The sequence below is a fragment of the Anas platyrhynchos genome, chromosome 5 (genome assembly GCF_047663525.1).
Source record: "Anas platyrhynchos isolate ZD024472 breed Pekin duck chromosome 5, IASCAAS_PekinDuck_T2T, whole genome shotgun sequence".
NCBI lineage: Eukaryota > Metazoa > Chordata > Aves > Anseriformes > Anatidae > Anas > Anas platyrhynchos.
Window position 1 is genome coordinate 11,963,034 of NC_092591.1, and position 23,236 is coordinate 11,986,269.

The 23,236-nt window shown below is 37.8% G+C and overlaps 1 long non-coding RNA gene across 40 annotated transcripts in view; it reads left to right on the forward strand.

The window, feature by feature from the left end:
- LOC110352930 (uncharacterized) overlaps nucleotides 1–23,236 on the forward strand; it is a 237,964-nt gene that overhangs the window by 102,785 nt on the left and 111,943 nt on the right. For all 40 annotated transcript variants that reach the window (XR_011809464.1, XR_011809463.1, XR_011809480.1 and 37 more), the window contains 2 exons: nucleotides 13,251–13,303; nucleotides 14,277–23,158. This is a non-coding gene — a long non-coding RNA (uncharacterized lncRNA). The remainder of the gene's footprint in view (nucleotides 1–13,250; nucleotides 13,304–14,276; nucleotides 23,159–23,236) is intronic.

Below are 23,236 nucleotides of genomic sequence, written 5' to 3' on the forward strand. Positions count from 1 at the left end.
GTAGGAAATATCATGCATCAGCTGATGGCCATGACCTTAACCTTTCAGGTTCAATACTGAATTTAAATCTATCTTATCAGCTCAGAAATATCTTGTGAGATCCTGGATTTCCTTGACAACATAGATAAACTCTGTCATCTTACAGAGTCTGGGAAATTAAATTAGCAAGAGGATTTTGGCCTGTCATATTTCGTTTTAATTTTTCATGTGGAGGCAAATCCTGAAGGAACATGTCCCTTAGCAGGAGGGCACTTAACCTTTTTAGTGGAGCTGGACTTAGTGTGAAGTTGGGGAAGCCTCTCTGAGGAAGAAGGAGTAACCATATCAAGAAACCAAAGCAAACTGCCATGCTCTGACTTGCTCTTCAAACTAGTGAACAAGGCCAGCCTTTTACTGGACTGTAAGAATATTACACAAGACTTATCCTGCATTTCTACTACTAAGTACTTGAGTCACTGAAGGTATGTCTACTCAGGGTTTGGCAGCCAGATATGAACTCGCTCTGTCCACGCTCCAAACTGGCTGGGTGAAAGTTGGCTCTAAATACGAAGCTGTGTAGCCATGATTAGCATGTGGCTGAGCCTGAACTAACAAGTCCTGCTGGGAAGCAGAATATACTAGCTTGGGATCAGCATTACAGGGTTGCAATTACATGACTTTAGGATTAGAGTTAGCTTCTATCTGGGTATCTTGGAGCACTTACAGAGGGAACTGGCATCTGCTTGCAATCTCCCATGGAAGTGTACCCTGAATATGTTAGAAGAGTTAGCCAAACATGGTGACCTGGAAAAATAGTTCCCAAAACACTGCCCATTTTATTAAAAACAACAACAAACAACAACAAACACAAAAAACCTTCAGTAAAAATCTAGTGCCAAACTCCAGCTTTAACAAACTATCTTTTTTCAGATGCCTTCTGTTGGGTCTGAAGCTTGAAGTATGTTAATGTTAGAGGGAAAGACTTATAACTGTACTTGCTACTCAAACTGTATCTGAATGGAAACCCAGCTGGTCAGTGGGAAGGACTGTGCAACCATGACAAGTGAACACCTTGAAGTAATAGCTGCCTGAATGGTATGTCACTCCAGTACAGACCATCACACAAGCAACTTGCTTCCTTGCTTAGAATGAATAGAAAGTGCTAATGGATGGCAGCTTATTTAACTGGTGTCCTAGACTCTTGGGTCACTTAGGTACTTCTGCAAGATGTGTCTCTTTCAAATTACTTTCTGTATTTCATTTCCATGTCTGTTATTTTCAGAAAAAGAAACTTTGGCTATTTAAAAAGAACTATGGCTATTTAAACAATTATTTTGTCCTTAGCCCCAGGAGTCCATTAATTGACATGTTCTTGAACCAAATTAAAACAATGTATTCTGTGTGATATAAAACTATTCTTAACTAAGGCAATGGCTCACTATACAGTCATTAGATTAATACCAACTATTATCATCCAGGATGCTCATCTGGTTTTACTGAGTTTTGTTAACAAAATGGAAATGTATGATTAAAGTCATCCTGTCTGTCCCTCTAAAGTTGTGCCTGTGAATGAGTCACTGCTTTACAAATGGGTGTTGCCAGACGTTGATATTGAATGCGGCTCCAGCTCTCAGAGCTCTGGGTCCAAAACTGCATTCTTGGAGTCCATACTGGAACACAGAAGTTCCTATTGAAATCTGTGGGAATTCTGCATGGCCAAAGCCCAGCTACCTTTATGGCTGGCTGTGGCAGCTCAGAGAGGGATGTAACTCTATGCAGTAGGCACTTAACAGCTTGGGGACTTGATACAAGTTTTATGCATCTCTTCACTTAGTCACTTGAAACCCATGATGGAATTGAGGTTACCAAATTCCACTTAAACTTTGTTTATTTGAGGTCATTTTTGTGCTCTCTGCTGTCTCTGGACGTGACACTTTCTGCTCCACTGGTGAAACTGCAGCTGTGGTTTCCATGCTCACTGGGCACAAGAACTATTTGTACAAGCCCCGGTGTGTCAGTCAGCTTGCCTGCTGTGCCTGCTGCAGTGGCCTTGGATAGCTACACGAATGGTGGAATGTGCTTCAGCATTTTGGCAGATATACAGCTGTTTGCATACCTCAGAGTAAATAGTTCCCAAAGATGTTTGGGTGGAGTTGCTCTCAGAAAGCTGTGTCTTATGGGCAAGGTTGACCCAACAGTTAATTTGCTTCACATACTAGATAGGGTTTGAATAGCCCTGGCCTTGGGGAATTTCACATCTGGATTTAAACTCTTTATGGCTACTGTCCCCTAATCTGTGCCATGGGCTGTTCCCAAGTCATAGCTCTGTACTTTTCCAAGCTTTGTTTTTCATGTAGTCCCCTCAGGGCCATTTGTAAAAGTAGGAGGGCCAGACTGGTAGTTGTAATAAAGAGAAGCATCATCACTGACGTCAATGAGGCTCTGCCACTTCACATTTGCAGGGATCAGGCCCGTCTACCAGTAGGACAGTCTGCTGGGGGGGGGGAGGGGGGGAGGGGGGAGGGGAGGCAGCCTGAGAAGTGTTGGGTTTGCACTTTGCAAAGTGACAAACAGAGTCTGAGTGCGGTAGCCAGACGCATTTATAGAACAGGCTGTTGGAGAGACAGCTCTGTGTGGAGACTTCAGTCTTGATTTACTCTTGGTCATTGTCCTGATATTCCATGTCTTTAAGACATTTTTTTAAAAAAAACTTAATATATGGACTTCTGTGCAGATAATTGACTGAGACCCTTTCCATGGTTTCTGGGTGGTCTCATGTGTCATGGGAGGCTGCTTGTGACATAGCTGCTTTTGTGCAGTTGGGTAAGGCAGTAGTGGAGAATCCAAGGCTGGTTGCTCTCTGATACCAAATGTATGGCTGCACATACTTTTGAAGGAGAAGGACCTCACCAAGACAGTTAATGCTTCCAAATACTTTACCTATCTGAAGATATTTAAAATATTTTTGAAAATTTAAGGGAATAAACCTGAATTAAAAGAAAGGGTAATCAAAAGCTCTGAGTAAAGCAGAAGAAAGCCAGGGTTTTCTCATGGGTAAAGTGGAGAAGGGGGAAAAGGCCACTTAGTAGTAACACACCCATTCTGAGATCCACTAGTACTGTTCTCAGAGCTTTGCTTGTCTGGTGCATTTCTCCTGTGTTCATCTTAATTGCCTCTCCAGAAATCAGCAATTGGGAACACATAAGAAGTAATACTCTTTGCCAGGTAAATGGGAACAATAGTGGAATGGGAAAGAATGAATCACTGCCATTAAAAAGAAAACTAGTGTTGCTCTCATCATCGACACAATGCAGTGTCTATTCTCAAATGTCAGGGCTAATAACTCACCATTTACAAATTAGATTTAACCCCCTCCCACACAAACCCACATAGTCCTTGCTAGCCTTCAAGCTTAGGTCATAGCTGCCTTTCTCAGAAGGCCACCAATAAAACCTTCAAAATATATCTTCACCAGACAGTCTGGCTGCTTTCAAGATTGAATACTCCTCCTCTTTTGCCTTTGGATGCTGTTTTGGTTACAGCTACATCACTGAAAAATGTGGAAATATCTTTGAAAGACCATCTAAGGTCCTAATTATCCTTAATGTAACAGAACCATTATCTACAGATGAAATAAATAATACAAGTAAGAAAAATTCCAAAGTTTTGGTTACCTTAATAAATTCCTAAATGTGAAGGAACTCATAGAGCTCTATCCAACGCAACCAGAAATTATTAATGCAGGTGGGAATATCAAAAGCTTGAGTGTTTCAGCTGGAACCTTACAACATCTTCTACTGAGATGAGGTTTTTCATCCTATGTTCTGATAGACTGTAACTGTAGCTGCCCAGAAAAGATGTAACAAGGATGCCAGTTTCCTAGATAAGCATCATGTAGGTGTACAACCTGAGATGTTGTTAATTTCAGATGCTCATTGGGTTATTAATAGACTCCTTACTTTGGAAGTAATGGGCTTGTTTGAATTCCTGGTCCTGGCATATGAGAAACATTCAGGATACGTTTTTCAATCAGAATAGCTTTTAAAGTGAAGCTGAGACAGATAACTGGAAAAAAAGAAAACAGAAACAAATTTGAGACTGAATAGTAAAGTCCATTTAAAAGATTCTGCTTGCCCAGTCCAACACATGCAGTTTTTTTTTTTTTTACTAATTAATCAATCATTCTCTCTTTCCATGCAGACTGAAAATTCTTCAAAGTGGGGTACATGCAGTTCTTAGCACAGCTGCTTGCTGGGGGTGTGTGCTCTGTGTGGGGGATCTATCAGCAGCCTGACTACCTCTGTGTGATCTTGGGTAAAGCCTGGATAAAAATCAAAGGCCAGCTTGTTCTGTTTTACCAAATGTGTTGCCTGGGGCCTGCTAATTAATAGAATGTCTAGGAATGTCATACATCTATTGAAAAAAAAGTGTCACTTGAAAATTGCCATTGTTTTAATTGAATGTTGTCATTTTCACATAGTGACTGATATCTCAGCGTACGAGCCTTTTTGAAAGAGCAAACTGGAACATGGGAAAACAGGCCACTCATAGGGAAACACTGTCTGTTTTTAAGTTATTTTTTAACGTAGGTCTCACAGAGCATAAATGCTCCCACATGTTGACTGGGGGGCCTTATCCTGAAATCCAAACGAGTGTTCCATTCTTTTGAGTTATTCCATCAAATGTTAGTGCCTGAGGCCTACTGTAAACAGGGGTTGCAGAATTGGCCTGATTTTGACCTAGCAATAGAGCATAACTCTGTGAACATTTGTTGGAGATACGGCACTTAGTAACATGGGCAGAGCAGATGAAACTCAGAGGTTGTGCATGGTGGTAGGCATGCAGGATTGTCTACCAGTAAGTGTTTGCAGGATTGGACAGTAGGTGGTCCTACTTTATTTGCTGTTTTAACAGAAGTCTGGTACTTGTTATTGAGTGAGTTAGTTCCTCTGGGAAAGGTGGGTGTAACTTGTCAGGACATGAAGGATAACTAACCTCAGACATTTGGGAAGTTGTGTGTGTGTGTGTTTTGATGCATATGATTGTGTTATGTAAAATAGTGAGGCTCACCCCCTTCTCTGCCTGATCGTGCCCTCTTGTGGGTTTCTGTGCAGTTCCTTTGAAGGAGAAGGGTAGCTCATATGATGAGGTGAGAAAGAAGATGAATGGAAATAGAAACCAGGAGGAATCAGATCTTCAGCTGAATAGCTTTAAGGGCTTCTAGCATTCACATATGTTTTGGCCTGTGTCACTGGGACCATACAGGAAAAAGGAACATTATTTAAAGGCTAGACCTTGATTTTTAGGGAATGCTTTGGCTAGGATTTAATTGTGCATAATAAGAGATATTTTATATTATACCTCACTGTAAGAATTCTTCAAAGGCATCTCCTTGCTGTTAGAAGAAACTAAAATACTTCTTTTCCTTCTCTCTGTAGTTCTTGGATTGGCAGACAGTTCTCCTACATTTTGTTTCTATCAGTGTGTTATAGCAAAGGTGCATGTTTTGGGTCATGGGTATCATTTGAAGGTTTCTTATCTTGAAAACTGTTTACCCAGTCAGCAAACAGGTCATTCGATGCTAGGTTTTCTGGGAACCCAGCAAACATGATGGCATTTTGGAGGTGGAAGGAAACAATGGATAATGAGGGGGAATATTTTTTCATCTGTCAAATACAGCCATAGTATCTCTGCAACACTGTACTTTAAGTGCAGTATGCTGGTTTTGGCTTTTGGGAGAGTTCTGAAAGAGTTTTGTGCACTACAGTCTGATTGACAAAGAGTTTTTCTGTCCTCACATGACCTTCTTTTAATTTAAAAAAAATTCAATAAAAGTTCAGCCACACAGCAAGGGATGAATTTAAAGACTGCACACCATGTGACAATGGTAGAACTTTCATAATAGCTGTCATATTTGTTGGTTTAAAAATCAACTTCATTGTCATAGTTAATAGTTTGCAGCTGCTGCAGAACACAGGCAAATTGCTATGTATGTGTCAGTCTTAAATGCAAGTAAGATCCACTGACTAGGACAACTGGGTTAGTTTTTCCTATCTATTGGTAGTATTGCTGATCATCATCTCTACGCGATGAGAGGAATTCATTGCCACATTTCAGCACTGCTGAGCTGGCTATGTGATCTTGCAAGTAAAATAAACTTGTTTTCAGTGGTCTGCCAAAGTATACTCCATGACATCCCATTAAAAAGGCTTCCAGGGTTATGTATAAGTAGGTGAAGTCCCTCTGCAAATCTGTAGAATATCATCAGCATTGATTTAATCAATGAAAGTAAGTTACATGAAAGGTGTTAAAGAAACAGAATTTATCACCTAATGTGATGGTCAGGGGTAAAAGAAGCCATTCTGGAAGATCACCAGGTAAACTCTCTGCCAACAGATAGCTTGTGAAAAGTATTTTTAATTTGCACCAAGTCCATATCAAATGGAAATGGGAAGTTAGATGGAACAAATCCTCTCCAACATGCTTATGAAGGAGATTAAGCTCAGAAAGGCCCAGTGGTCAAAGTGTAGCAGCGGGTTGAGAGCAAGCAGGGGAGTATGTGAAGGGCCTGCTAATTATCCTGAACTGGAGGGCAATTCAAAGCATCCCTGAGGTATTTTAAATTGTGACAACTGCAAGGAATTGTGTCTGAAGTGGTATGTTGTGCTGTTAGTCTGGCTAATTATAGTCTTAGATTTAGGGAAATTCTACCTTTTTTTTTTCTTTTTTTTTTTTTCCCTCTCCTTTTACTGTATCTGCTGTTAGAGCAAAAGTGAGCTTAAACTGTGGGCCTAAGTTGTAGACTGAAATTTGAGGGACATTCTTTTTGAGCTATCTCAGAAAGGCTGCAGTTATTAAAAGTAGGGCATCCAGAACATTAGGAACCTGTCACTGTGTGGAAAAGTCGTGGAGTTCAACAAGTGCAAGTCAGGAAATCTAAGATAATGTGTTCTGTTGGCTGAAGCTCAAGTTTTTCTATCAGGAAGTAAATAGTAGAGGAGTGAGAAGGTTTAATGAGTAAGTATACAAGATGACGGTGCTTTTAATCCTGAAGTCAAAGACTCAGAACCCAAAGGGAGGGAGGAAGTCCCCAGGGAAGGGTAGATGCATGTACATGCACATGCATGCACACACACAAACACTCCTGCACTGGATTACTGGTCACCACTACTTCACTTACTTAGGTGAAGTTTTTGATGTGTTTTCTGGGACAGAACTTGACCCTCAGGTCTCATTTACAATTCAGAGTAATTCAGCTTGGCATTTCTGTGAACATTGTATAATTACAGTATTTTCATCTCTTGTTATCCTTTCAAGCTTGGTTAATGTATCATTGTGCTAGTTTGCTTTATTCACATAGAGACCATGACTAGCACTTAAGTCTAAAGTGAATGTATGAGATCTCTAGTTAATTTGTGCTTTCTTTCTCCCCGTCTTCTGTCTTTCCTTCTTTTTGGATGTTGTTTTGATTTAGAAATGAATGGAAGTGTATACCAGAAGATGAATGCAACCTTCAAAACACCTCGTTCAGCTTTGTAGAGGGCTCTGGGAGAGTAGTTCTGTGGAGTCTGGAAATGTTTAAAAATAGGTACCTCCCCCATTCCTTAACTGTATTCCTCTTCCTCTTGATGGTGTTTCCTAGCCCCAAGGAGGGCCATCTGGACTGAGCCCAGGTGATTCAGGAGCTATTTCACAATTGGATCAAATGTCCTTTCCTCAGCAAGAGAGAGAGAAGGAAGAGAGAGATACTCCTCCTATTAGAATAGTTGGGACAGATATCTGGATGATAACAGTTGTATATATGTTGGAACTAACCCTTTTGTCATAGAGCTGTCCATATTTTCGTGCCTCTTGAGATAGGGTATCTTACAGGTGTTTGACCAATAGTTCTCTACATCTGACATCCATGATTGTTTCCTGAAGATTGCTGACAATGAAACATGTTGTTTTCCTCTATTGGAAGGCATTCTTTTCTAAAGGAGATTTTGCTATCTGAGCCTACAATAGCAATAGAACTATGTGATTAGAGATGGGGTGGAATTTGTCTAACTACATATAAGTGCATATGAAATGTGAAAGTCTGCAGTTATGGAAGTTACTGAGCAACCTTCTATGATAAGAGGGTATGCATTCCATATGGTCAATGGATTGCAGGTACCAACTTGTCCTAAAGCAGATGTCTAAAATGTCAAATAGACTCTGTCATAACAGTGCTGGTATAGTTTTATTGACTAGACAGGAGATGAGAAAAGATGAGAGCCCCAACATTCTTTGCCTTGTTATCTCACAGTTGTGGGGCATTTTACAGAGGTGCTCTTTTGTATTTCATCTTCCTTCTCAGGTTGCCTTTCTCCTCTCCACTAAATATTGACAGGACTTTTCAGAACAGACGTGAATTATATCTGTTTGTTGAATATAATTTTTGATGTTTCTCATTGGAGCTTTGCTTGGGACACCACACAATCTGCTGAAATTTTGGAACTCCAGGAGAAAAACAGAACATTTCCAACAGCAAAGGTCTCTTGAAGTTGTTGAAAGAAGACTAGAACAGTGGCTCTTCTTGCACTTTCTTTTCTTAAGGTATTTTTCTTCCCATCTGATTTCCAAAGAGCAGTCAGATTTTCATTTCATGTTGTCCCACCCCTGTGGCATTTTTGACATTGGACAGAAAAGAGAAGCCTTGAGTTGAAAAGGTGTCATCAAAACAATGACTAGATATACTTGGAAGAAAGGTTTATTATTTGGCTTGCTGTGCCGAGAGCTGCTAATTGTCAAGCAATTATGACCAGACATAATTTTTTTCAGTGTTTAAAGCTGCCTCTTGGGTTTAATATCTGACTGAAAACAAAAGGTGGAAAAATTTGAAGAGTTTGGAAAAGGCCAAGAGATGTATAAATATTTCCTCAGGGCATCTTTTGCTACCTTGAATTTAAGGCCAAAAGTTTGGCTACCACTGCCTCCTTAGAAAGCATTCTTGGCTCCAATGGTCTGATACATCTTTTCTCTCCTTGCTTCTCAAATAATCAAATCATAAAAGTAGTTTGGGAAATCCATTTTGCATCTGTATCCCCTGTGATCTTTGAATGCTTCAGGAGTCAAAACTCCACATGGATTTGTCACAGCTGAGGGCTGTGTGTTTGACTCAAAAAACCCTTTGCACACAAATTAGAGGGCAACCAGTGCAAAACAATGTGGTTATAATGCATTAACTAAGCAGGAAGCATGGCGATCAGCCTATGCTGTGTCAGGAAACAATTTGTCTGTGGAAATGGCATGGCACGGTGCTGGGGAAGACAATGCTGCAAGCAATGTTCAGTAGGCTGGCTGCTCAAGAAGGTCCTACAGGGGCACTGTCAGTAAATCAATAGGCTTGATTTATCACTGTATTATATTAATTCTACTCCAGGGTGACTTCATTCAAGTCAGTGAATTTGTCCTAGGGTAAAACTGGAGAAAAACAGTGCCTCATCTCTCTTGCTTTTTGCATGTATTACTTCCACAGAGCCACAATGATACTTTCAGTTCTGCCCTCTTCAGGACCTGGCTGTGACAAGGTGGGAGCTGGAGGCCTTTTAGGGTCACTTGGAGGAGATGGGGTATAATCTTGGTACTGGAAGAAGTTTCTGAACCCTAGATTTGCCAGCTCATCTTTAAAAATAATTCCTGATGAAGTTACATGAATCTTACATTGTGGTTATTGGGAAACAAGGCACTTGGAAAATAGGATTTACTGTTGCGATGGAACACCAGAGGCTGTCACACCACTAAACTGAGAATAAACAGAGAAGAAAGCCTGCATGAGAATGCCATGAAAGTGGCTATAAATGAGGGAGGGAGTAAACTCTTGCCTCAAAACAAAGAGTTTGGCATTTGCCTGTAACAACATGCAGGTGCTTTGCCAGCATGAATAGGATTGAGAACTGGAAATCTACATCTCCATGTTCGTCTTTCAGCAGGCTTCCAAGCATACTCATTTTCATTCAAAATCACTACCAAGCTGTTTATGATAGATCTGTGCCAACTGCACTGTTTTATGTAGCCATCTAAGCCAAATCATTGTGACCTGATGTGACTCAGTTTTTTAAAAGGGTGCGCCTTCAGAATTCTCATTTTCTTCAGTTCAAAGTGAAACACTGGGAAAAGTATTGGAATGGATTTGAAAACAGTGCAGCATTTTTATGCAGAGGCAAAAGTGCTATTCAGGCAGATACTAGAAGAAAATATGTCTCGGGTGTGTTTTTCAAAATGGGTCTGAAATATTCACTGGAAAAATATCAGGAATCTTTGACTTAAATAAACTAGTTCATGTGCTCTGATTTAGCCTATATCTTGGTCTTGGGAACTGAAAAAAAGAGGTTCTAGGGGTTCTGTTCCTGAAATGTCAGATGTCAGTTTGTTTTTTGTTATCTGTATATACCTTTTTTTTTTTTTTACTCTCCACCTTTCTCTTTCTTCTTCATATTTCTCTGAATATGAATCTTATATCTTTATGTGAATTTAAAGCCTATTAAAGCTATGCAGAATCATTAAGTGGAAAACACTCCTTTTTTTTTTTAAGTTGAATATACCATTTTAGAATATCCCTTATTTATGTATTTAGTGGTTTAGATATGTTCTCATGCATAGGTAATGGGTGAATATGCATTTCATTCTTTCTTCCTCAAATACTGCTAAACAGATCAACATGAAATTTTAATCAGGTTCTTCAAATTGAAGTCACATGATTTCAGGCTCATAAATCCTTTTGACCAGTGTAAGATGTTTAGATACTTAGTTGAAGTTTGTTGCTGTCTTTCTCTTCAGCACCTCTACCTACATTTAGCTTCTGTGATTGAGCTGAATATTTTGGCATTGTCTGAACCTGTAATCAACTTGTAACCAGGAGCTGGTCTTATGTGCAACAAAACTTAACCAGTGGTACTGTGTTGATTGTTTTTCAAAGATTTGTACTACAACAGATACCAATAAAAATGGATGTATTTATTTTCCCCCCATGCCAGTATAGGATTATTTTTTTAATATAGTTGTTGATAAGATACTTCCTCCCGATGAAATTAGAGTCAGTGGCATAATTGATGAAATAAGGAGGAGAAGATTACCCAAAATAACCTTTTAGCATGAGTCTTTATTTGAATGGGAAAAGATTTTTTTGAATGTACTTGTTCCAGATAGTATCTACATTTCTTAGAAATGTGCAGGGCTTTTTGTGGGAAACCCCCAAACTATTTTTGTGTGGCTTTGGCCAAAAATATTTGGTTTTCTCTTACCAAATTTCAAAAAGGTTGAATAGTTGGCTTTTCTGAAGGAAAGGCAATACTTTCCATACAGAAAAGTTCCCATTTTCTTTCTAGCTCTGCTTTTTCACATTTCTGACAAGGAAAAGAGTAGAAATGCACCTGGAAGTATAATTATTGTATTACAAAGTTTGAAAGTAAAAATAAGACTTACAATTTTAAAGTTTTTGCTTGTTGTAGCACCAATCAGTGCCAATGTATTAGGCTCACACTTTGTCTTAAATGCAAGCATATATTAGTATTTCTGCCACTGCATCATAGCAAATGCCTTTATGGCTTATTTCTGAATGATACCTGTTACTGAAGCATAGAAGCTGTGGTTGCCTAAAAAGATCTGTACTGTTGCCAAAAGGGAGCAGTTGCCCTTATGATAATGTTTCCTACAGCATTCTCCTGGAGAACCTGTCTGCTCCTGGCTTGGATGGATGTATTCTTCATTGGGTAAAAAGCCTGGATGGATAGCTGGGCCCAAAGGGCCATTGTGAATGGAGTTAAATCCAACTGGCAGCTTGTTCCAAGCGGTATTCCCCAGGACTCAGTAATGGAAACAAGTTTGTTTAATATTTTTTAATCAATGATCTTAATGAGGGAATCATGTGCACCCTCAGTTAGGTTGAAATGACATGGAGTTGGGTGGGAGTGTTGATCTCTTCAAGGGTAGGGTCGCTATGCAGAGTGATCTGGATAGCCTAGGTAGGCTGCATCCCGTTGTATGGCATTCAACAAGGTTAAATAGCTACACTGGAGCCTTAACAACCCCATTCAGTGATATAGGTTGGAGGAAGGATGTCAGGAAAGTTGCCTAGCAGAAAAGGACCTGGGAGTGTTGGTTGACAGCTGTTTGAACATTAGCCAGCAGTGTGTTCAGGTGGCCAAGAAGGCCAATGGCATCCTGGTTTTCATCAGAAATAGTGTGGCCAGCAGGACTAAGGAAGTGATTGTCCCTGTGTACTCAGATCTGGTGAGGCTGCACCTTGTGTCCTATGTTCACTTTCGGGTCCCTCAGTATAAAAAAAGATAATGAATTGTTGGAACACATTCAGAGAAGAGCAGCAAAGCTGGTGAAATGACTAGAAAACAAGACATGAGGATTGGCTGAGAGAAATGGTATTGTTTAGTCTGGAGAAAAGGAGGCTGAGGGAAACCTCAATGCTCTGTACTGCTTCCTGAAGCCAGTCAGGGACCGGTCTCTTTTCTCAGGTGACAAGTACTAGGACACGTGGAAGTTGCACCAGAGGATGGTTAGATTAGATGTCAGGAAGTATTTCTTCATGGAAAGCGTGGTTGGGACAGGCTCCTGAGTAGTGGAGTGCAGTGCAGTAGTGGAGTTACCTTCCCTGGAGACATTTAAGAGCCATATGGATGAGGCTCTTAGGGACATGGTTTAGTGGTGGACCTGGTAGTGTTAGGTGATGGCTGGACTTGATGATCTTAAGGGTAATTTCCAAATTAAACAATTCTATGATTCTACCGTAAGCAGAGACCTGTAGTGTGGTGGAAACTGGACAAGGGAACACTGGTCTGATTCCCTTCCAAGACCTCAAAACCAAGGTCCAGGTTCATTTACCCTATAGAAACTTAAGATTTTCAAGATTGAAACAAGCCTTAACAGCAGCCTATACCAACTACGGATAAGTAAGGAAGGGCCTTTACGTGTTTACATCCATATTTATTTTCAGGTGCATAAAATGCTTACATCACAATTCTCTGAAAATTTTGCTAAACAGATCAAACCACAATAAGCAGCTGTCAGAAAATGACAAGCCCAGTTAAAGGAACCAGCTGTAAATCAACCTAAAAAAACACTCAGTAGATTATTTTGCTGGAAAATGCAGTTGGGATGATGGCAGAGAGGGATGTAAGAGACTTGAAAATGTTAAAATGTTTTTGTCTGAATATTTTCTTGAACAAAATGTTTTTTATTCCATTGAAAAGAATGTTTTTTTTTTTTTTTTTTTTTTTTTTTTTTTTTTACAGATGTATCTACATTTAATAACTCAGTCTTAAAGAGGATTAAAAATCATATGAAAGTAAGTATTTTGATGCATAAAATGTCCAAGTAGTAACAGTGTTTTATTTGCATTACATTTTTTTTTTCATTACAGTAGGATAAACAAAAAAAAAAAATCACTTTCATTCAATTTGGAATATTTCTTTAATTTTTTTAGTCCAGTAAATAAAGTGAAAAACTAATTATTTCATCAGGCCTAACAGCAAAGTTTTCACAGGGAAAAAAAGGCTGGAACTTTCTACCAAGTACAAACAAATTCTTGTTCATTTAAATTAGAATAAACTTTAGTGAGTAAGTTCAAGTTGATACATAGAAAAAAAGAACTGAGACTGCCTTCTGACTTTCTCCTGACTGATATATATGTCTTAGGAAGTGTGACTCTCCCTTCACACATATATTCCAGTTGACATAGTATGAACCTTAGATCCTGAACCTGTCAGGATCACATCACACAAGAACAAAAGTTTTAATAATGTAATGAATTTAATATTAAATTTTATTACTGAAAGATCTGCCAGAAACTATGTCGTGCATTCCACCCCATATAAATGTCTGTCAAAAAGGCTAGAAGTAGCCACTAGAAAATGCTCACATGCATTAAACTTCATCTTCAAGGACACTATGCAGTCCTGCATAGTGCTAAATGTTTGTCAGCAATGCAATGAGGCTGAAATATTTAAGACATAGATATTTTTTTAACACATAGGAAATAAGGCATACTGTCTTTTATACAAAAGAAGGGATAAGAATGTTTTTATCTTCTGAAGCCATTAATTTTTGTCTTAGCCACTGTCAAAAGGGTTCTTAGAACAACTGCTGAAATACTTTATTTCTGTCAGTAACAGGCAAATCCATATTTCTGGGTAAAGTTTTTCTAATTTCTTGGTAAAACAGTTCTAAACGCTAAGGTACCCAAATTTGCAGCATTGTAAATGTCACCTGCAGTGCAGCAGTCCATCTCATATTTGATTTTTCATATGTTTTTTTCACAGGCCAGTCATTTTACTGCAGATGAAGAGCTGCCCTTCCAAGACACCCTGGCAGCTCCACACAGATCTGGCGAGTCCAGGCAGCCATGGACTCAACCTAAAAAATCCTCTGAGAATGTCCCCTATGCAGGGAAATATCAGCAAGTTGCAGAACTTCTTTTGTGACTAATGCTCCATCTAACATGATGGCTAAGGGATGGCATGCCTCATGTGTTCAGCCAAGTAGAAATTAGACATTTTTCATGTTGTTTTATATTACATTGACACTCACCGACACCAACTTTCTTCCTTTTCTTAGTCTGTGGGCTTGTGCCTTTTTTTTTTTTTTTTTTTTTCACTGTAGCCTTATAATAGGCATAAATTACAAAACATAACAGAATAATCTCTTTCCTGTCCAATGATTGGCACGAAAAGGAACTTTTAAGTTCTGGAAGCTCTTAAGGTCTTCTTCATAAAGCAGATGAGTTTCTCAACATTCTACAGGCATTTTTGTAAAATTACCTAGGCAAGAGCAATCCTAGCCAAAACCAAGCTTTATTAAAAACAGAGAAAATGGAATCCAAAGAAACAATTTCCTGAATAGCAGTGAGCTTAACACTTCAGTAAACCAGGCTTTCTATGATGGCACATGGCAGTGGGGGTTCAGATATAAAATTTCAGGTAGTTCACAAAACAAGGACAGCTAATGCATATGTCACACTTTTCACACACTTCATTCTCACCAGAGAATCACATTGTTATATACATTGCTATTAAAACACCACTATACCAAAATTTTTGGTGTTCATTACAAGTACTTTTTAAGTTAGACACACAAAGTGAAACACAACATCAAATTTCAGAAGAGCATATCCCTCATGATAGCCTCATACGGCAACTTCCATGTAAGTCAAATAGATTATGTTATGTTCTGTCTGGAGTGAACATACACTTTAAACTTAAGAATTCATTATTATTAACAATGACAACAACAAAAAAGTGAATTTACTTTGCCACAGAAACCAGAGCAACTGACATAAAATTTGGAAAAAAGTGAGAAGCTTTCATCAGCATGAGAGCTTCTATTTCTTTTCCAGTTCGACAATTTATCCTAGTAAAAAGGCTTTACCTCTCTATAAAAGTTTTTCCCTTACCTTTGTTCAGAGCACTCCATTTACCTAAGTACCCCAAAGACATCAAAAGTTCAAAATTATCTTCCATATATATATATATGCTTATATATATATATATATGCTTCTATATATATATACACTCATTATCCTTCCCTACTGCTAGTGCCATGCCTAGATAAAAGAGAAGGGAAGTGCAAAGATTAAATTATCCCTAACGTTGCTAACCAACCCAAAGATTCTATGGAATGGAAATGTCCAAATAAAGATCTTGAGTTCAGTATGGAATGGTAAGATCTTCAAGGCTATACCTTGTAGGGTCATTGTTGTTGTGCTAAAACAATTGTGTGTCATCTTTCTGATTTTTCCTTAACTGAATGATGTCTGCCCACAGCAGGAAAGAGTTCAGTACCCCCTCCTGGCAGATGCACCTGAAAATGGAAATATTTTGAATAAATATGTGGCATATTGAGTCTTCAATAGGAAGTTAGAGAACAAGTTGCTTCTGGCCCCAGCAATTCTTAGACTATGAGAAAGAGGAAGGAAATCTATAGAATAGTATACATTTTCATGGTAAATTATGAGAAAAATTATGCAGCTTAAAATATTGCTTTCAAGTATTCCTCAGATAATCATTGACTCCATGTGTTTAAATACACATACTTATTGAATTGTAGATCTCTTGCTGTACATGCTTTCATCAAAATGACTCAACCATAACTATTTTCACTGGAGTTAAGGCACATGCTGCAGAGTTTCCAGTACAGTCTTATTCTTTGTCATCTTTCTTATTCTTAGCTCTGAAATTAAGGCCTTATGTTTTAATAAGTGAAGAAGATACAAGATACACTACTTCCACAATCCAAGAAAGTTTTTTTTAGGTATAGTCACACTAGGCTGAGTCTTTGTTTACAGAACAGTTAAGGTTTCTACTTATTAAAAGAGATCAAATATATACTGAACTCCACTTTATCCATTGCAGAAATCAGCTTCAGAATTTTGTTATGAAGCTGTAAAACAGAGCACCAAGTGGGACTACAGATTCCAAAACTCTGTCAGAGAATCCCTTGGGCACTTCAACAGCGATTAAATCTACAGATTATTCAGGACAAAATAACTTGGCTTGCTTTTTGGCACCAGAAAAAAAAATACCACCATTTCTAAGACCTCAGTTTCAGTTTGCTCCTGATTTCCCAAACATCTCAAATTCTCACTGCTGGAATTCCTCACTGCTGAATTCCTTCCAGTTTTCTGTTGAAGAGCCTTCTTTACAGAAATATCACAAAATTATCTGATGGCAAATATGGGTATTTTCTAAACCCACAGCTTAACTATCTAATCCCTGCATTTAAGCCTTGATCTTCATTTCAGTCATAGATGAAGCTTCCAACTCTGATTAAGGGAAGTTAGGAGATTCAATCCTTTCACTTAAAATAAGGAATAGGCAGAATAGCAGCAATATTGTACTCTAACCATCAGAAAAGCAGTTTCAGGGTCTGTAAAAGTATCCCCACAATCTACTTAAAAAAAAATAGGGGGGGAAAAACACCTGAGCATCACCTCTCTCCGTCTAGGAAGTGTAATACAGACTGGCAAAAATAAGACCAGGCAGTGTCTTAAGAAATGGAGGACATTTGAAGGCAGAAATCTATATGGGCTGCACACGTGTACCTTCAACTGCACATCACAGAAAAGTAAGATTCAGGATCAGGGTGGCCATTTTAGGCTGACCTGCTAAAACATCCCACAAAGCAGACTATCCAGCAGTGCTAGTGCAAGTCATGTTTTCATAAAGAACTGCCCCATACAACCAAAAATCTGTAATTCACTGTGGCACCAAGACTGCATAATACCACTGCATTGCAATTTCAAAATAATATAAATTCATACTTCAACCAAAATATGTAGTCCTTGTTGCCTGTTCCTGCCACTCCTAAGGCTTTCTTCTTCGCACACTCCTCCAGCTAGGGCAAGTTCAATTCTACTAACTTATCCACTGTCATACCAAAATATGCCTCTTTTCAAATATTTGCTTTGATCATTTTACAGTGAGGCTGGTTTACTGACATGCCTTATGTGATGAGTACCCATGAAGTGGCTTCAACAGTTGCTCCTTCCATTTTTGGATATGGTAGAAAGATTACTCTAATTATATACTTATAATACCATCCAAAATGCAACTCTCTGTGCTATAGGACCAGCAGTCTGCAGAGTGCTGCCTTTCTTATTGATGAGTATTGGAACAGTAACTAAAATCTGGTCCAATAGCCAGAAAACTGTAACTTATGGAGTGACACACACACAAAGGCTTGTTTTGATTTCAGTATATCTCATTTGACAAGTGTTTACCTAGACAGCATGTAGTCAAAATGCACATTGTCATTTTCTGCAACCCCAAGTATGTGATGTGTCAAAATTCCTGTGAAAATAGATAAACAAAATCTGAAATTTCCAGATGGATGGCTCTATTGCAGGCAATTTACCCATGATTCTAGTTTAAAAATGCTTTAAATCACTTGTTAAAATACAAACACCTGACTCAAAATATTAGTACTTGAATCACAGTATACTTGCTGTAATCATGAAAGAAAACTCTAAGTTTCTAGTGTCTAGTCAGATCGGCTAGGTTCTTTGATTTTGGTGGATCTCATTTGATATAGTACTTAGGTGTCCTGTTAGATGGAAAAAGTACAAAATGTTTCCTGAGAAGCCCAACACAGGCAGATAGACCAAAATGACTCAAACTGTCCACAGCAGTCTGATGTATTCAAACTCTGGCAAAATGGAGAAAAAAGCTGTTGAGTCCATTTTCTGTGGCTTGTCTTCTGAGCACTTTTATACTTTTCTGTAGTACATTAAACATTCAGCCTGAATGCCCAAAGCTTGGTTTTTCAGGAAAAGTTATATGTGCCCTCTAGATGTCCTCTTTGTGATTTTATGTACTTAAAAGTTAAGTATGACAGCTGTAGCTCTGTATGTGGTTTGAGAGATGTGGTTTGCAGTTATATAAAGTCTCTAGAGTGGATCTTAAAAGTGTAGATACCTAGAAGTGTAAAGTGTAATCAGTTTATGCATTTTCTTCTCTTTCATACCTATCTAATATAGTACAAATGCAGAAATGCACATGTAATGTGAAAGTCCTGTATTGACTCTTGATGAGTCAATACACAATTGAACATGCTTTGTAACTCCCCTCATTACCTAGAATGGTTGTGGAGGCTGGAAGGAAGCTCATAGCAAAGTGACAATTCTAAGTTTAATGATATCAGAAAAGTATACAGGCAACCCCTGAAATTCTGACACTGGCCATAACAATTCTTTAGCTTACATAATTTTGTATATTGCTGATAAAATACTGTACAAATAGTTGCTTGCATTTTAGAGGATACCTCAGTGTTTTTGTTTTTAAATCAAACTTGAGCCTGAATTTTCTCATGATTACATCAGTTTTACTGATTTTAGTCCTCATATATGGAGTATAAAGGAAGAATATTCAATGAAGGGATATAGAACTCTATTGTACTGGAGTTTTAATCACTGTCTCATCTCTTGTCCTGATACAGCGGCAGCTACAACCCCTACAGTCAGGGAGAGCTGAAATATCCCCAAGTCCGTCTGCCAAAATGAATAGCTGAAATTGAGAATAAATTCCTTTCTTACCCCATACTCCCAAACAATTTCCTGAAAAAAATAAATATGCAATTTTAATGCTGAACTCATTGTTCTATCTTGCATAGCTACAGAAAATATTAGTGGTCATAAAATGATTCATTCATTTTAAATGTCCACTGACTCAGTGACAACTAACAGCAGCAGTACATTCCATAATTCCAAAGCAGGTCTTCCATAGATAACACATAGAAGTCTTTGGTTTTTTAAACTGTAACATCTTGTCACAACAAAATCCAAAAGAAAACTTTACCTGCAGACAGAGTTGAATACAGCATTGGACTTGGCTTTGAGATAGAGGAGAAAGAAGCACATATTGTGTAGTATCCTATTACCTCTTAAACACAGCTTAAACTATTTATGTTAAATCAAACACCTGTTTTCATTTCTGTTTTCTAGATGTGACCCTTTTGTTTTATTATACGGTCATGTTTTAAACTGAGGTTAATAGGGAGGAAGGAAGGATTGAAAAGTCTTTTTCATTGTGAAAAGCCAGTGCTAATCATTAGTATTTGGTGCTACTAAATTTGGTTCATGTTTTTCCCACATTTTCCATAGCATAGGTCTTGTGAATCTTATTACAGTGCAGCCCCTCAACCCAATTTATTAAACAATGTCTTACACTGATATAAATTAGTAAAGTTTTATACAGAGTACAACAAACTAAGCACTAAGTAAATGCTAAATTTTACTTAGAATAATTGTTCTCTGTGAGTAGTTCTCTATCTGTTCATGAAAAGCTGCATCTCAGATATGTGTAATGATAATGGATGACAATGAACAAGAGATCATCCCTAATTTCTTAATCCTGTAATGAGTTAAATTTTGCTCCTCCTCTTCTTTTGTTAAGCTGTTTCAAGACTTTACTCAGTGGATTGTAAGGAAGCTTTTTTTTCTTCTTTCCTAAATTAATTCAGGTGTCTTTGCCTCCCAGAATTATCATTCCAGTTTTTACTTTGAGCTAACATAATTCACAGAACAACCATATTTTGTCTGTGCTCTTTTTTTTTTTTTTTTTCTCTCATACCAAAGAAGATTATCAGTTCCCTGTTAGGATGACTGGTCCTTCTTTCTACCTCTTCTGATGTGAATTCATCTTTGCACACAACTTAAGATAGAGAGGCTGCTGTTTATTGTCACCTTGCATCACCATTTTAATATGACCCTATATCTGCTGGAAATATTTTGCTTTTTCTGTGGTCTAGCATCACATTACATTTTATCATCATACTAGTGACTCATAGTAATCTTGTGATTAAGTTCTATGCCCAGCTCTTTTGCTTGATCTGTCATTTCTAGCTGACCAGAACCTCCTCCCCGCCCATCCCCCCCCCCCTTTTTTTTTTATAATGGGACTTATTAGTCACAGTACGCTTGGTGAAAAAATATGTTAGCTAGTACATTCAGGAATAAATGGGTCCTACCATACTCGGTAGCATGTTTTTTTCCAGTTTGTGTGTGAAAAAATTGTGAAAAAATTAATGTGTCTACATAATGATACAGCAAAATATTGATGAGGTCTTCATCCAGGTTTAAATTTGACCCAAGGGAATGACCAAATTCAGATCCTAATTCAAATTACTTCTTTCAATTTGATGTTGACCTTAAAATTTCAGTTTTATCCATGTTATTGAAAATTTTTACTTGCAGAAGTTCTCTTTATTAAACTGTGGCAGTACTCTTAATTTTATTTCTAGCTGTTAGAACAGTATGTATTTCAATACCAACATTCCAATGGTGACAGCCCTTCCACCATGTGTTGATACATCTCTACTACCTGATTTCAGGTCCTTCTCTATTGGTTCCACTTCCTGTGGTTTGTAACCTTGCCACCTTTCACACATTCCTGGTAGCTAAGTTGCCTTTCATTTATTTTATTTATTTATTTTTTTTTTACTGTGTGATAAATCAGGTTTGGAGAGTTGGACAAAACTCTTCTGAACTTCTTCCTTTAAATGTCTTCTGAATTCAAGTTTGAATCTTACAAATTGGTCTCAGGTAGAGACCATATTAAGTGGCCATTTTCTCTGAATGCTTGCTTGTAAATTTATTTATTTTTGTTTTCTTAAGTGTATTTATCAGATCGGAATCAATTTAGCAATATAGCAAAATAGCAATTTATTTTTATTAATATTTTTAATATTTTTATAGTTTGGGGTGGGCAAGAGATCAATTTATTTGTAGAAATACTACTACCACTTACCATAAAAGGATATATATAGAAGTAAACAACTGATTCCCTCCAGTTCAAGAAACACAGGCTGTGCAGAAATTGTTCAGAGTTAAGAATCTTGATTAGGCAGCAGAAATATTCAGTGTAAATCAAGCCACATGCAAGCCACAAAGCCATTTTGACTTCCACCTCTCAGAAAGCTGTTTGTGGATATAGAGTTTATGCTGAAAAATCTCCTTCCCATCACCTCAATCCAAAGAAATGTCCCTAAGAAAATGCTTTCAGAGAGATATACAATCGTCAGCTAGCAATCCTTTCATGTTGGATACCTGTCTTTTTGCCAGAATAGGCCATTTTTGATTCACGTGTGAGCAATATATATTTGTTGTGTTTCTGATTTCTTCAGACACTTCTGCTCCCTCCAGCTGATTGAACAGCTGACTTATTCTGAACAGAGCTAGACAATTCTTCTTGGTGGAGCAGATATCACTGAACAGCATGTTTGCATTTATTTATGTCTGTATTCTGACTTACATTCCATTTCACTTAAGGGGCTTGGGAAAGTATAGAGGCTCCATCAAAGGATAAACTGATCTGAAATAAAAGATTAAAGTCACATTTAGTTTCATCCCCTAAACCTAGAGAAGTCTTCAGAGACTTCTACCATCCTATCTATCTGGCATATTTGGATATCAACCCCCAAATTAGGTTATTGAAATAGGGGTTGCTGGCTTCAGTAGATGTTACTTCTCTCCCAGTGATAGCAGCGGGGTTCATCAACTCTTAGGATAATTAAGCTATAGAAGATTCTGGGGATTCTCTTTTGTACATTTTTCTTTAATGATTGGTTTGTTCATACAAAAACTTGCAACAACGTATGCAAGCATAACTAATAGCACTGAACACAGAGACTGGATTTCTTTATGTTCAAAGTTCCAGTGCAGAGCCAAGCTGAGAGCCAATATCACTAATGACATTTAGGTTTATATACATACACAGGTTTTTATTTGTATATTTTGAACTTTGTATCCCCAGAACACTGGGGAACCTGAAATTCCTCTTGTACTTCTCTCTGTGAAAAAAAAAAAAAGAAAAAAAAAAAAAGTGGGGACCGGACATTTTCCATTTATTATTTTTTTTTCCCACTTGCCCTTGGACATTTGCATATGGCATTTTGGCAAATACAGGTGTATAATTCATGCTGATCCTTTTGTCTGCTTGAAAAAGGTTTCTGCCTTTGGAAAATGTAGCTCTATATATTCTTGGGCACTTTTGACAACACTACATAATTTTTGTTGTTGTTTCCATAGCCCACTTTGTTGGCCAAAGTGACTCTGTGTTGACACTACGTTGGCCAAAAGAACTCCTGCAGTTTCAATTGGCAAGGTTATTTTCCAGTTCCTTCCCTAGATTACTGGGACATTTAGCTAACTTTATACAGCTTCCTTGTTCCATCCAAAAGATGGGAACATTTTGTTGAGAGCAAAGTGTGTCCTCTTTACATACTGTTTATTTTACGTTTAAGGAGTTCTTGAGTCAGGATGTCACTTTATGGTTTTAATAAGGAAGCTGTCATTTTTATTTATTTATTTTTAACTGAAAATTATTAACTGAGAAGATACAGATATTTCAATCCAAAGGTCTTTATACATATTTTGCCATAACTTACTTTACCTCATCAATTGTTCAGAATCTGCAAATGTAACACACTTGCACAAAATGTGATGGAATGAAAAGCTTGTTAGTCATTAGCACTAGTCAATAAAAGAAAACAACTAAAAAGCTTGAATATAATTTGTGTATTTTACTCTTGTGTATTTCTGTGCATACCTTAACATCTGTTATATGTTCTTCCTCTTTTACCTCCTCTTATTTCTTTTCTGTGGTACTTTTCCTGAAGTATCTTGGGAACTTGAAAACAAATAGATGATCAGGTAAAAAAGCTTTCTTATCTTGTAGTGTTTTCTGTGAAAGAGGGAGACTGGCCCCTTTCTGGTATGTTCTTTTCATTT